General features: G+C 41.2%; 1 protein-coding gene across 1 annotated transcript in view; it reads left to right on the top strand.

The window, feature by feature from the left end:
• The window catches only part of MTM1 (myotubularin 1), a 103,163-nt gene that overhangs the window by 10,869 nt on the left and 79,680 nt on the right, over positions 1-12,614 (top strand). The window lies entirely within an intron of this gene.

The raw sequence follows: 12,614 nt of genomic DNA, 5'->3' as shown, positions 1-12,614 counted from the left end.
GCCCGGCTAATTTTTTGATTTATTGTAGAGATGAGGTCTCGCCAAGTTGCCCAGGTGGGTCTTGAATCCGCGGGCTCAGGCAATCTACTCACCTCGGCCTCCCAAAGCGCGGGATTACAGGCTGAGCCACCGAGCCCAGCCGCACTAGGTTTTTCATAGGTGCCCTTGACTATTCCTACTTTACTGAGAGCTTTTTTACAATCATGATTAGATGCTGCATTGTAATCTTCAGGAAAACAGTAAACCTCACGTATAGCCTTGTTGACTCTTCAGATCACCACATTCATCCCCGTTCTCAACCACCACTACCCAGCTTATCCTCCAAGTGCTGATAACAGAGTTTTCGCCTGGAGCTTAAGAATTCTTTTTATTCTTCTGTGGAGTTCCCCCTCAAAAGGTGTGGAAATTCTCTCTCAGACTCATATATATCATTGTTTTAGAACGGGACTTTCTTCATCCTCTTTCTTTGCCATTCTTTTAACGCTGGTTTTGGTTCCTCTTCATACCCCTGCCTTTCTTCTGCCTATTTTTTTAAGGTTATTTTGTCCACATCTATAAAATCCCCTCTGTCAATAGTGCCAAGTTCTGGAAAATGTGTGCGTCCAGTCCTTTCACCTTCTTTTGCAGCGGGGATGGGAGGTCGCTTGTATTTGTGGCTGGAGTAAGAGGTGACTGCCCAAGTAGGGAGATAACAATCATCCGTACTCTCTGGGTCACTGCAAGTCTTTCTCTTTCAGAATCTCTCGAGACCCTAATTAAGCCAGTGTGTGGGGATTCCCTTTGTGCACGCCTTCTCTGCTATGGCAGACTGCCTGTTGGGCAAGGTACTAGTCCCACTGCTGACTTCTGCTAACCTTCAAGGTCAACCTGCTCTTGTAAGTTAGGACTAATTAAGATGTCCCATCGCAGCGTTTTCAACAATGAAAAGACTCCAGGCAGCATTCCAAAAGCCCCATGTAGAGGAAGGTCAGGAAGCTCCAAATCAAAGTTATTCTTTCCAGGTTTGGAACTCTTCTTTGGAATTGACTTCAGAGACCATGCCACCTTTAAAATATATATGTATCTCCTCAATCTTTGAGTGAGGATTCAGCATTTGGCTCTAGGCCAAAATCATTTTGAGGCACTTCTGTTAAATATACATAGTGGCACTGGTGCTGTGGGAAGCATTGTTTTTGGTTTTAAAAATTGAGATATGCTCAACATTCATGAGATGGTGTCTTATGTACCTTTAAACTCTAAAGGCAGTTTCAGAAGAATTCAAAGCCTACTTTGAGCAGTGGCAACATTGCTGGAGTGCATGTACACCACTGAAGGGGACCACTTTGGAGAATAACTCATTCAGCCACATATGCTCTGATGGGCTTTTTTAAAACAAATGGCTCAAATTAGCCGGGCGTGGTAGCGCATGCCTGTAATTCCAGCTACTTGGAAGGCTGAGGTGGAAGGATCGTCGGAGCCCAGCAGGTGAGGCTGCGGTGGCTGGGAGCGGCCACTGCACTCCAGTCTGGGCGACTGAGTGAGACTCCAACTCAAAAAAAAAAAAAAAAAAATGGCTCATTACATTGTAGTTGTGCTTTATGGGGCATTTATTCTGTTTCAGTCCACTAGCCATAAAACTTTCCGTTCTTTTAAATATAGTTTTAATAAAGACTTCCATGATACAAAGTAATATTGCAGTGGACAAACAAGAAGGGTTGTACTGTTCAATGTCTCACAAACATGGATGAAGGGGCTAAGTGTCTGTGTTTACTCGTCTTCAGAATGAAGGCTAGGGTTCTCTCTGTGACCATCAGATTGTATCATATAGATGAAATTCCAAAAAGACTTTTTTTATCCAGCTGTCAAGCAGGAAGCATAATGTCCTCATTTTTTTTATGATCATGTGTTAGCGAATTAGAAGGACAGATCTGTTAGTGGGTGAGAGGGCCAGGCTGCCTGCATTTCTTTTCCGCCTTTGACAGTTATGAGCAAGCAAATTGTTTACCCTTCCTGTTCCTCATGCTTGTCAGTTGTCATATGATGATAGTATTACTAGTTGCCTTATTAGATTGTTGGGGATTATATGACTGAATCTGTACTTAGAACAATGCCTGGCAGATAGTAGATGATCAGTAAATGAAAGCTATGATCATTAGCCATAAGCAGATGTTCTGTTTTTCTTTAATCACTTCGTATCACCTCTATTAAAGTAAACTAGTCTTTATTACTAGTTTACTTTTCTTTTACCTATTCATTCATTCATTGTTATCTAAATTGTGTGTGATGTTTGTTCATCATCTCCCAATTCACCTATTAGTTCCTTGAAGATTTATCTCAATTTGTCTTTTGGAATCTCTCATTGTCATCCAGATAGTTGCCTACTATATATTTATTGACTGATCTTGAACTCTTTGGAAACAGGACTAAATAATTATATGTGCTAAGTGAGGATTATCTCAGAATGATTAGCTTTATGTCATTTAATTATTTCTTCTAGGAAGTCATATTAATATTTTAGTGCTGAATAATTTAATTAGGTGTTCACAGAATGCTTATAGATGGGTTGACAGACTAAATCGTTCTGAATATAACCATATGTTGACGTGACCATTTTGTAGATTGTTAATATCTGTAGCCAACCTCTTTCCTGTTATGGGTTGAATTGTGTCCCCCCAAAAGATGTTGAGGTCCTAACCCCTAGTACCTCAGAATGTGACTTTATTTGGAAATAGTGTTGTTGCAGATGTCATTAGTTAGGATGAGTTTGTGCAGTACTGGAATAGGGTGGGCCCTTAATCCAACTGTTGTCCTTATAAGAGAGAATACCACGTAAAAACACAAGAGACACACTGGGAGAAGGCCACGTGACCACAGAAGCAGAGATTGGAGTGATGCAGCTAGGAAGAGACAAGGAAGCATCCTCCCCTAGAAGCTCCAGAGAGCGCATGGCCATACTCACACCTTAATTTTGGACTTCTGGCCTCCAGAGCTGTGAGAGAATTCATTTTTGTTGTTTTAAGCCAGCCAGTTTGTGGCACTTTGTTACAGCAGCCACAGGAAACGAATATACCGTCTATCTGCTTGAATTACATTGTTGACAAGCCTGGGGTTTCATTTCATTTCGCATGGTGAATTTGCCTGTGTTTTCATCCATTACCCATCTTTTCCATATACTTCGATTTAAAAAAATAAATATTTGCTGCTAGATCAGGCAAAAGTATAGGAAAATCTGGCACAAAGACACCATTGCAGTTCTTAGATGTGTGTGCCAGGAACAGGGGATGTTTCCAAGGATGCCTATCACAGCACTGTTTGTCATAGCGAAACAGCTCACATGACCACTGGGAGGAGTATGGGAAAACCAAGTGAGCAGCAGTAGATTACTACGCAGCTGTGATAGTGAGTGGGTCACAACTGTGTACGCCTACAGCTCTAACTCTCACAATAAGACCGTGTGAGGAAAGCAAGGGGCGGAAGAATACATAATGATGCCATCTACATAAAAGTTCAGAAACACAGAGAACTACGTATTAGGAGTGTATACATGTGCAGCAAATTGTAAAGCTACACAGGGGCGTTATAAACACAAATCAGCCTTTGGGAGGTAGGCTGGAGTACCTTTAATGGCTGAAGACTAACTTCTCTCAAGTCTTGAAAGTTTCTGAGGGTGATGCCCAAACTGTGCTCGATGTTGCTGCCAGAATGGAAAAGATGGCTCTTTCCCTTAGGAAGCTCTAGAAAGCAACAGAGATAAGACACAAGTTGCCAATGGATAAGTACAGTGCAGGATGAGAAGTAACATACAGTTGTCCCTTGGTATCCACAGGGATGGGTTCCAGGACCCCTGAGGATACCAAAATTTATGAATGTTCAAATCCCTGATATAAAGCATAGTATTTGCACATAACTGTAACCTATACACAACCTCTGTGTATTTTAAATCATCTCTACATTACTTGTAATTCCTAATTTGGTATCAATGCTATATAAATACAAAATTGTTTTGTATTTGAATTATTTTGTATCTGCATTTTTGTATATTTTTGTATTTGTACTTTTTCTTCTTTGTTGTATTGTTATTTGGGGGTTTTTTCCTAATACTTTTTATCTGCTGTTGGTTATATCCCCAGATGTGGAACTCCTGGATGCAGAGGGCCAACTATATTAGAAATATGTATAGCATACAGAGAAGTGAAGTGTGTGTAAGAAAGGTGGAGAAAGAGAGAGAGCATGCATGCAAGCGTGAGCAAGTGCATGTGCGTGTGGAGGTCAGGAAAAGTTTCCTGTGTCTTGAGGCTGGTTAATAAGGCCCTATCTGGTACCAACAAAGTCCCTGCTTCTACCTTTGTGTGAAAGTACTTGGAGGAGTTGTTTCAAATGGCTGGTTATCATCCCAGCCTTTTCTTCTCTTCTTATTTTTCTAGAAACTCTCCTTATTTTTCTAGAATTCCATTCTAGCATTCCTTTATCTTTCCTCCCCCTCCACCACTAATTCCAGTTGGAAAAATCTTTGTCAGTAATGCCTAATCCTGAAGCTTCTTTTTGGGGTCCCTTAGCCCGGAACTGAGAAGGTTCTTGGAATGTAAGGAGTTGAATTAGCACCTTCATTACTATAGTAGCTATAACTTTTTGCATGTTTTTATTCTTATCTTTAGTTACTGTTTTAACTTTTGCTTAAGAAGGCACCTTTTACTTATAAACTTAAAACATACATTTTGTGAATGGTTCTCGCAGGGAAAATAGTTCAACAAAAAAATTTGTTTTTTCATTGAGCAGATCAGCTAGGTTCATGAGTTTGGGAACTGGCAGGTGGATGGGAACTTGATCTTGTTCCTATTTTAAAACTTTGTTTACTGGCAGGTATTTGACTGTTAAAAAATCCATCAGTGAATGTAATGGTCTGTTTAAATGTGTGCAGGATTGCCAGATATCTTTTGTACATTAAAAAAAATAACCTGATGGTAATTGACTTTTCCAATAGCTCATTTACCATGTCAATTTCAATTTATGAAGGATTTCTAAAGTCACCCTGTTCCATGGCCACAGTTCATGCTGCTAAAGCCAATCAGCTGTCTTGAAGATGTGCCATTTGTCATGAGGGGGCCAAGAACCAGGATCAGCCAAGATCAGCCCAAATCCATCGCTGACCACTGGAAAAAATGATTCAAAATGCATTCTCTACTGGGTCTGAATCATATTATTTTTAGCCAAAGGTATTTGCAACATTTAAAGAAATAGAAGTAGGTGTATCATGATGTTTAAAAGGAATTAAAAATGTCAAAGTGATACAAGAGTGAGTTTTTAAATAAAGTACTATTTAACATCTTATAATTTTCAAGAGGAGCCACCAAACCAAACACCATTTAGCCCTAAGATTTGAAGTGGCCGAAACAAATTGAGAAGTTCTAATGCATATGTTACATGGATCTGTGTGGACAGCAAGCCACTTAGTGGGGAAGAGGTCCTGTTTTGGAATAAATGCAGTTAGACTTGCGGCCCGTGTCTAGATATCAGAATAGAAGGTAATGAGGTGAGAGCTGTATATTAGGGATTCCATGGGAAGTTTTCCTTGGGCTAGGAGGCAAGTGTTTTATTTTTTGAATGGAAGCAGACATAGTTGAAGGTAAACTGCCGAAAGGCTGGTCTGAGTTTTGGCAAGATTAGATTGAGCATCTTAGAACACCTGTATGCAGAATGGTCAGGCCGTCACGAATAGCATGTATTTTATGGACAACTAGCATAGCATATTAGCGCCAGTTTGAGGAATAACTTCAGAGTTCATCAAAAGCATCTGTGGTTGAAGACAGGGAACTGGTATTTGAGCACCTTTGTTATGCCATCTGCCATGCTATCATCTTGCCTGTTCCTCTTTACCACCCCATGAGGGCAGATAGTGTCATGCCCATTTTGCAGACAGGGAACTGCGGTAATTAAGGGACAGAATTGGGGTTTGAAACCCAAAATGGTCAGAATGCAGAATCCCTTCCTTTTTCTCAGTTATATCACACTGTTTTGCAACTGGGCATGGTGGCATTTTGATAAGCTTTGAATGGTGGTGGTAATAGCTTACTTTTTTAATTTAGAAGGATATGGTTATTATTTGCTTTGGCTAAAGAAAGTTCATCTGGAAATTATTATAATAGTTTAACACAGGGCATGACAGCCTATTTTTACAAATAAAATCGTACTGGAATATTGCACGCTCATTCACTTCCATCCCATTGCTTCAGTGCTATAATGTGGAGCTGGGTAGTTGCAGCAGAGACATTTAGGCATCTGGCCCTTTACAGGAGGAATTTGCCAACCCCTGTTCAAAGGAAAATGTATAAAAATGAAATAAACTCCTACTTTTGCAGATCGTGATATATTTTCATGTGAATTGAGCTCCCCTCCCCCAAGTAAGCAAATGTAGATGTTAAATTGATTGCGTACATGGTCTCAGAATGGCTCGGATGTCAACATTGATTTTTGTCCAGAGTGATTTGGCTGAGGACGTCTCAAGGTATGTTTTCATTTTCTTGCCTCCTAGGTGGCCTACGATCAGAGCAGCTTTCATGTGAAAAATTAGAATAAATTTAATTAGTAAATCTTGCATTTACTGGCACTTCAGGTACAGAGCAGAAAACTCTGCGAGTGGTTCTCATGGGGGGGGGGGGGAGTGACACTCCCTCTGGAGGCCAAATTGGAAACAGGGGTATGTTCTTGTTTTGGTGAAATGCATGAAAAAAATACAGTATTTAATTATGAGTCACTGTCCTTTTATTTCTCCTTTATATTGGATTTAGGGCAGTATATTTATCTTTTAAAAATTGTGTTTAGGTTGTTAACATCTATGATTTTCAGCCTAGCAAAGGGGGATTTACAGAAATTTGTGTTATAACAAAGAGAGTGTTGGATCTGATAGTATTAAGCAGCACTGCTGTATTTGACATTTTTTTTCCAAAACAGACTTCCAAGTAAAGAAAGCTAATTTAGAAGGACCTGAAATTCTGAACTGAGAGGCTGTTTGCTCATAATTTCTTGTTTGCTAGCAGGCTTTAGAAGTCAGATTTTAAGACTCAGTTTGTTTCCACAGCTGTCAGGGAAGCCTCCAGAGAAAGAGCCTGCTTGAACTTAATTTAAACGCCAATGCAAAGTAATAAATCACATTAAGGAAGATCAAAAGAGAAAGCCTGCGTACCTTTTGTCACTGTTTTGTTTGTACACAAGAACGTTCAAAAAAACCACTCAGCAAGGGCCCCTGATCTCAGATCAGGTGAATGTGGGAAATAGAACTCACCTTGGTGTTTAGGTTTTGCTTGCAAAGGCCCTGTGTGAATACTTTTCTACTTCTGCTGCTTTTAGATTTTTAAAATAAGGGTAAGAATAGCTTGATTTTTAAAAAAATGCTTCTAGTCATGTCTACTTTGGGCGTTTTGTATAATCTTGTTTTTCATATTCAACAGAAGGAGAAACAGGGTTTCTTAGTCTGGGAAAAGGGCTTGGTGGAAGAGGTTTTCTACAGCTGGCCCTCTGTGTCCTAGCGGTCTGCTTCCACAGATTCAACCAACCAACCTCCCCGTACCAAGGGACAACTAAACCATAATTTGAAATGTCTGCTTCACAGGAAAAATCTGTAGGGGAGGATAGCATTGCCCCAGTTATTTTTGGCACAAATTGTTTCAAAAGGGTGTAAGTTAACACTGCAGTTCTGCTGTCCAGAACCATCATACCTGTACATCCTGATTAGCCAGGGATTTGTACCATTAAAAAAATAAGTTTGCATAAATTCTGACTTAATGAAATCGTGGGCAAATGAATGTTAATTCTTGGCCAAGTCTTGATTGCCCAGTTCATTCATAATACCTATTAAGAACCTCCTGAGTGCCAGGCACTATACAAGTGCTTTAAATAAACAAAACAGACAAGAATTCTTGGGGCTTAGAGGCCCAAAGCTTGGTTGGGTGAGTGAGTTGAGTTCACTTAACTGTTTCTGAGCCTAAAACTTCTTTCCTGGGATGGGGACCAGTCACATCCGACCTGGTTGCTTTCCAGAGACCACTGAGAAGCACTTTTCTGTAGGTGGAAAGGACGCTGCAGTGTTAGGCTATAGCTGACCCTGCCACTAACTCACTCCAGAGCCTTGTCGCACACCCTCTAGGCCCTCCGCTTCTCCTCTGAAACAGAAGACAACTGGTTTGGGGCTTCGGTGATCACAAATGTCTTTTTCAGAATTAAAAATGATAGACGTCCACCTTTGGTTAGAGTCCTGTCATTAGCATACACATAGGGAATTACATTTCAGTTTATGCTTTAAAGCCAAGATAGCAAAAAAATCAACATTTTTTTTCCGAATCGGATTCTCACTTAGTTTCCCAGGCTGGAGTGCTGTGCCACACTCATGACCACCCCAGCATCGACCTGCCAGGCTCAGGCGATCCTTCTGCCTCAGTCTTCCAAGTAGCTGGAGCTACAGGCACGTGCTACCATATCCAGCTAAGTTTTTATTTATTGTAAAGAGGAGGTCTCACCAAGCTGCCCAGGCTGGTCTCAAACCCACGGCCTCAGGCAGTGCGCTCACCTGGGCCTCCCAAAGTGCTGGGATTACAGAACATTTTTTTTAAAATAAAAAGGATTAAAACTTGATTGTTGGGTGTTTGCGACAAAATAGTCTGTAACCAAACAGGTAGCTGATTTTTTTAAGCTTCACTGCTGCTTCTAATTATTATCAAACTGGATTTAGTCCAACAAAGTTGTGTCATACATGAAGATATGGATGAACTCTCCTTGCTTGGTAAGTTGAAGGTAGCCTTTGCTCACATGTCTGGTACATTTGCCAAGTGTCACACTTCTTCTCATTGTTCTATTAGAGCCATTAATGTCACGTACTTTTGTAAAGAAGTACTTTATAACTCAGTCACAGCCATCCATGCAACAGTTACCTTTCTTCCTTGTATTTCTAAGGTCAGGACTAATTTGTGGAAGAATTAGTTATAGCATCAGCATTCAGTAATTGCCCTTTTGTACTGATAACAATTATAGATCAGCAAAAATGTTAATAATTTGGTAACAGATCCTAAGCTCTTCACAAGTATTAACTCATTCATTTTACCCAGTCATGATGAAGTAAAATAGGGATAATAGCAACCAAAGCCCAGAGAAGTTCAAGGTCAAACAGTGAGTTGCAGAATCAGAGTTTGAATGTAGTCAGCTGCAGCATCTATGCGCTCCAGCTTTCTTGCTGTTCCGGCTTCTGTAAGCTTCAGGGATCAGTTGAAACTATTCAATAAAGAGATGTGCCGAGATATTACAGCAAGCCTCATTGTGGAAGTGGCACACGTTACCTGGACCCTTGGATTTCTCAGATTTGTACTTGATCCAGTTTTTTTTTTCTTCTTGTTGAGTCAGGGTCTCACTATGTCGCCCAGGCTGTGCAGTGATCACAGTGCACCACAGCCTCGACCTCCTGGGCTCAGGTGATCCTTCCGCCTCAACCTTCCGAGGCGGAGGATTATAGGCATGTGCCACTGTGCCTGGCTAATTTTTTTATCTTTTGTAGAGACGAGGTATCACTGTGTTGCCCGGGCTGATCTCAAACAACTGGGCTCAAGCAATCCTCCCACCTTGGCCTCCCAAAGTGCTGGGGTTACAGGTGTGAACCACCACACCCAGCCCTGATCCAGCTTTTCACCGTAGTAGCGGCTGGTGTAGCTCTGAAGATGAGCACTTTAGAGGTAAAGACCACATATTGTTTGATTTCATTTATATGAAGTGTCTGGAGTGGGCAAAACTCTAGTAGCAGAAAGCAAATTCATGGTTGCTGGGGAATCGGGGAGTCATGAGCAACTACTGTTGGGTACCGGGTTACTCTTGGGGATAATCAACACGTGCTAAAACTGATGGTGGGATAACTGCACGAAAACACTTGAAAAGAGTGAGCTGTGTGGTATGTGAGCTAGAAGAAGACAGTTTGAACGAAGGGGAAACGAGGGCTTCTTCCTTTATATTCACTTTAAATTGAAAGTTTTTCATGAGGGTCGAAAACAGGAAAGGCGCATCATTCTTTTGTGACCTACGAATAAACAGGAAGAGGGAGGTGAGGTGTGAGTTGACTGTGTAAGCCAGCGTTTTCAAATTCTTATATTGACGAGACAGCTATTATTTCACTTTTGTTTAAAATATTGACTTAATTAGTAAAACGTTTTCAATCTTTTAGTATCTGACCCTAAAAAGTAATTTTCTATCTGTTACTGAAGAAAATCTACCCCAATAACGTCATCTTGTTCGGTTAAGAGAACAATTTCGGGGCAGATACATCCAAGTTGCTCCATCTGGTTCATCTCATCTGTTCTGCTGGCTCTGACAATAACAGATTCTTTTGCTTGGACGTGAACTCAAGCTTAGAGGGGTTTTTCAAAGTACTGTGCTACTTGGTCTGAATTTAATTCATTTTGGAGTTATTCGTTAGGCCTTTATGCAGTTACTTTACATTTGACGGTGTGCTGCCTCTCTGTAGTTTCAGGTTTTTAAAGTTGATTGTTCCTTTCTGTAAAGAAGTATATTTTGCCGTAATTGTTCATTTTCAAGCCTCGGTGGTAATTGTCTAATGTCAATGTTCTGGGATTTGGTGAACCAATATACACATTTGCCCCATCACGATGTTTCACTATGTTGTATCTTTTCCACGTAATCGTCATTCATTCACCAGACAGTTGTGAGTGCCAATGTGTGCCAGGATACAGCCATGAACCAAACAGACACAAGCCTTGCTCTTGGCGAGCTGAACTCTAGTTGTCATCCTAATCTCATAAGATGGCCCTCACCTGGCCTTCTCCCTACCTCTTTATCCTGGTGGTTGCCGTTATCTGTGTCTTTGACACCTCTCTCAGATGTTACTTAAGGACGGTGGCCAGCACTGCAAAACTATTACATCACTAGATTTTGTGTCAAGGTGTGTTACTATTTTCCATGCTGGATTTTGTGGGGTTGCTCTTTTAGTGAGGCCTGGCAAAAAAGATCCTATAAATATTCACAGTCACTTTGTTGAATGGGATGTAGTTTACCTCCCACTGACTTCATACATATCTATCGATGTCATAAACTTTGAAAAATAAAATAACTGGCTAGGCATGGTGGCTCATGCCTGTAATTCCAGCACTTTGGGAAGCCAAGGAAGGAGGATTGCTTGAGGCCAGGAGTTCAAGACCAGCCTAGGCAACGTAGCAAGACCCTACATTTTTTTTTTTTTTTTTTTTTTGAGTTGGAGTCTCACTCCGTCGTCCAGGATGGAGTGCAGTGGCATGCTCGTGGCCACCCAGCGTCGACCTGCTGGGCTCTGGCAATCCTTCTGCCTCAGCCTTCCAAGTAGCCAGAGCTATAGATGCGTACTACCACACCCAGCTAATGTTTTATTTATTGTAGAGACAAGGTCTCACCAAGTTGCCCGGGCTGGTCTCGAACCCGTGGACTCAGGCAATCCACTTGCCTCGGCTTCTCAAGGTGCTGGGATGACAGGCTGAACCACCGAGCCCGGCCAAATTTTTTTTTAATTAGCTAGGCATGGGGGTACATGCCTGTAGTCCCAGCTACTTGGGGAGCTGAGACAGGAAGATGGATCACTTGAGCCTGGGAGTTGGAGGCTGAGTGAACTATGATCCCATGACTGCACTCCAGCCTAGGCAGCAGAGCAAGACCCTGGCTCAAAACAAAACAAAACAAAACAAAAACTAAAGCATTACTTGGTTTCCTTTTGTTGCTGTAATCTTCACAAACCTAAATAAATCCTTACATTAAGCTGATATTTGTGAGTGTTCTGAATATGATGCTTTCATTTATGCCAGAATTATAATGAATATGCATTATTTAAATGAAGTATACACTTTCCCAAGAAAATACTGATTAAATCAAATCTTACTAATTTGACTTCAGTCAAACCCATGCCATGTTAAACTGCCTTAATTTGGAGAAAACAGAATTCTCAAAGGGGAAAGTGTGTGAGTTAAATTGTCCACCCTTTTATCATTCTGCTTGGCTGCCTCTAAATTGCCTTCAAAAATTAAGAAGTGTGAAAATTGGAGTCCTGTTGCATGATTAATAACCATTACTTTTTTACGATGACAGTTTGGGCATTATGAATAAAAATGCCTGGGATGTGTGTGGCGTCATCTTCTGAGTTCCCCCTTGTGCATTTAGCTCCCTTTTTTCATTTATTTTCCTTCCTTCCTTCCTTCCTTCCTTCCTTCCTTCCTTCCTTCCTTCCTTCCTTCCTTCCTTCCTTCCTTCCTTCCTTCCTTCCCTCCCTTTCTTTCTTTCTTTCTTTCTTTCTTTCAGAGATATGGTCTCACTGTGTTGCCCAGGCTGGTCTTAAACTCCTGGGCTCAAGTGATCTTCCTGCCACAGCATCCCAAAGTGCTGGGATTACAGGCGTGAACCACCACAACTGGCTCCCTTTTCTTTTTTTAGAAAAAATTTTTAGACCAGGTGTGGTGGCTCACACCTGTAATCCCAGCACTTTGGGAGACTGAGGCAGGATGATCGCTTGAGGCTTGAGGCCAGGAGTTCGAGACCATCCTGGGCAACATAGTGAAACTCTGTATCTACAAAAAGTCAAATAATTAGCCAGGTGTAGTGGTGTGTGCCTGTAGTTCCATCTACAA

The sequence above is a fragment of the Carlito syrichta genome, unplaced genomic scaffold (assembly GCF_000164805.1).
Source record: "Carlito syrichta isolate Samal-C Ts95f unplaced genomic scaffold, Tarsius_syrichta-2.0.1 Scaffold304364, whole genome shotgun sequence".
Classification (NCBI taxonomy): domain Eukaryota; kingdom Metazoa; phylum Chordata; class Mammalia; order Primates; family Tarsiidae; genus Carlito; species Carlito syrichta.
This window is presented reverse-complemented; position numbering and strand designations above follow the sequence as displayed.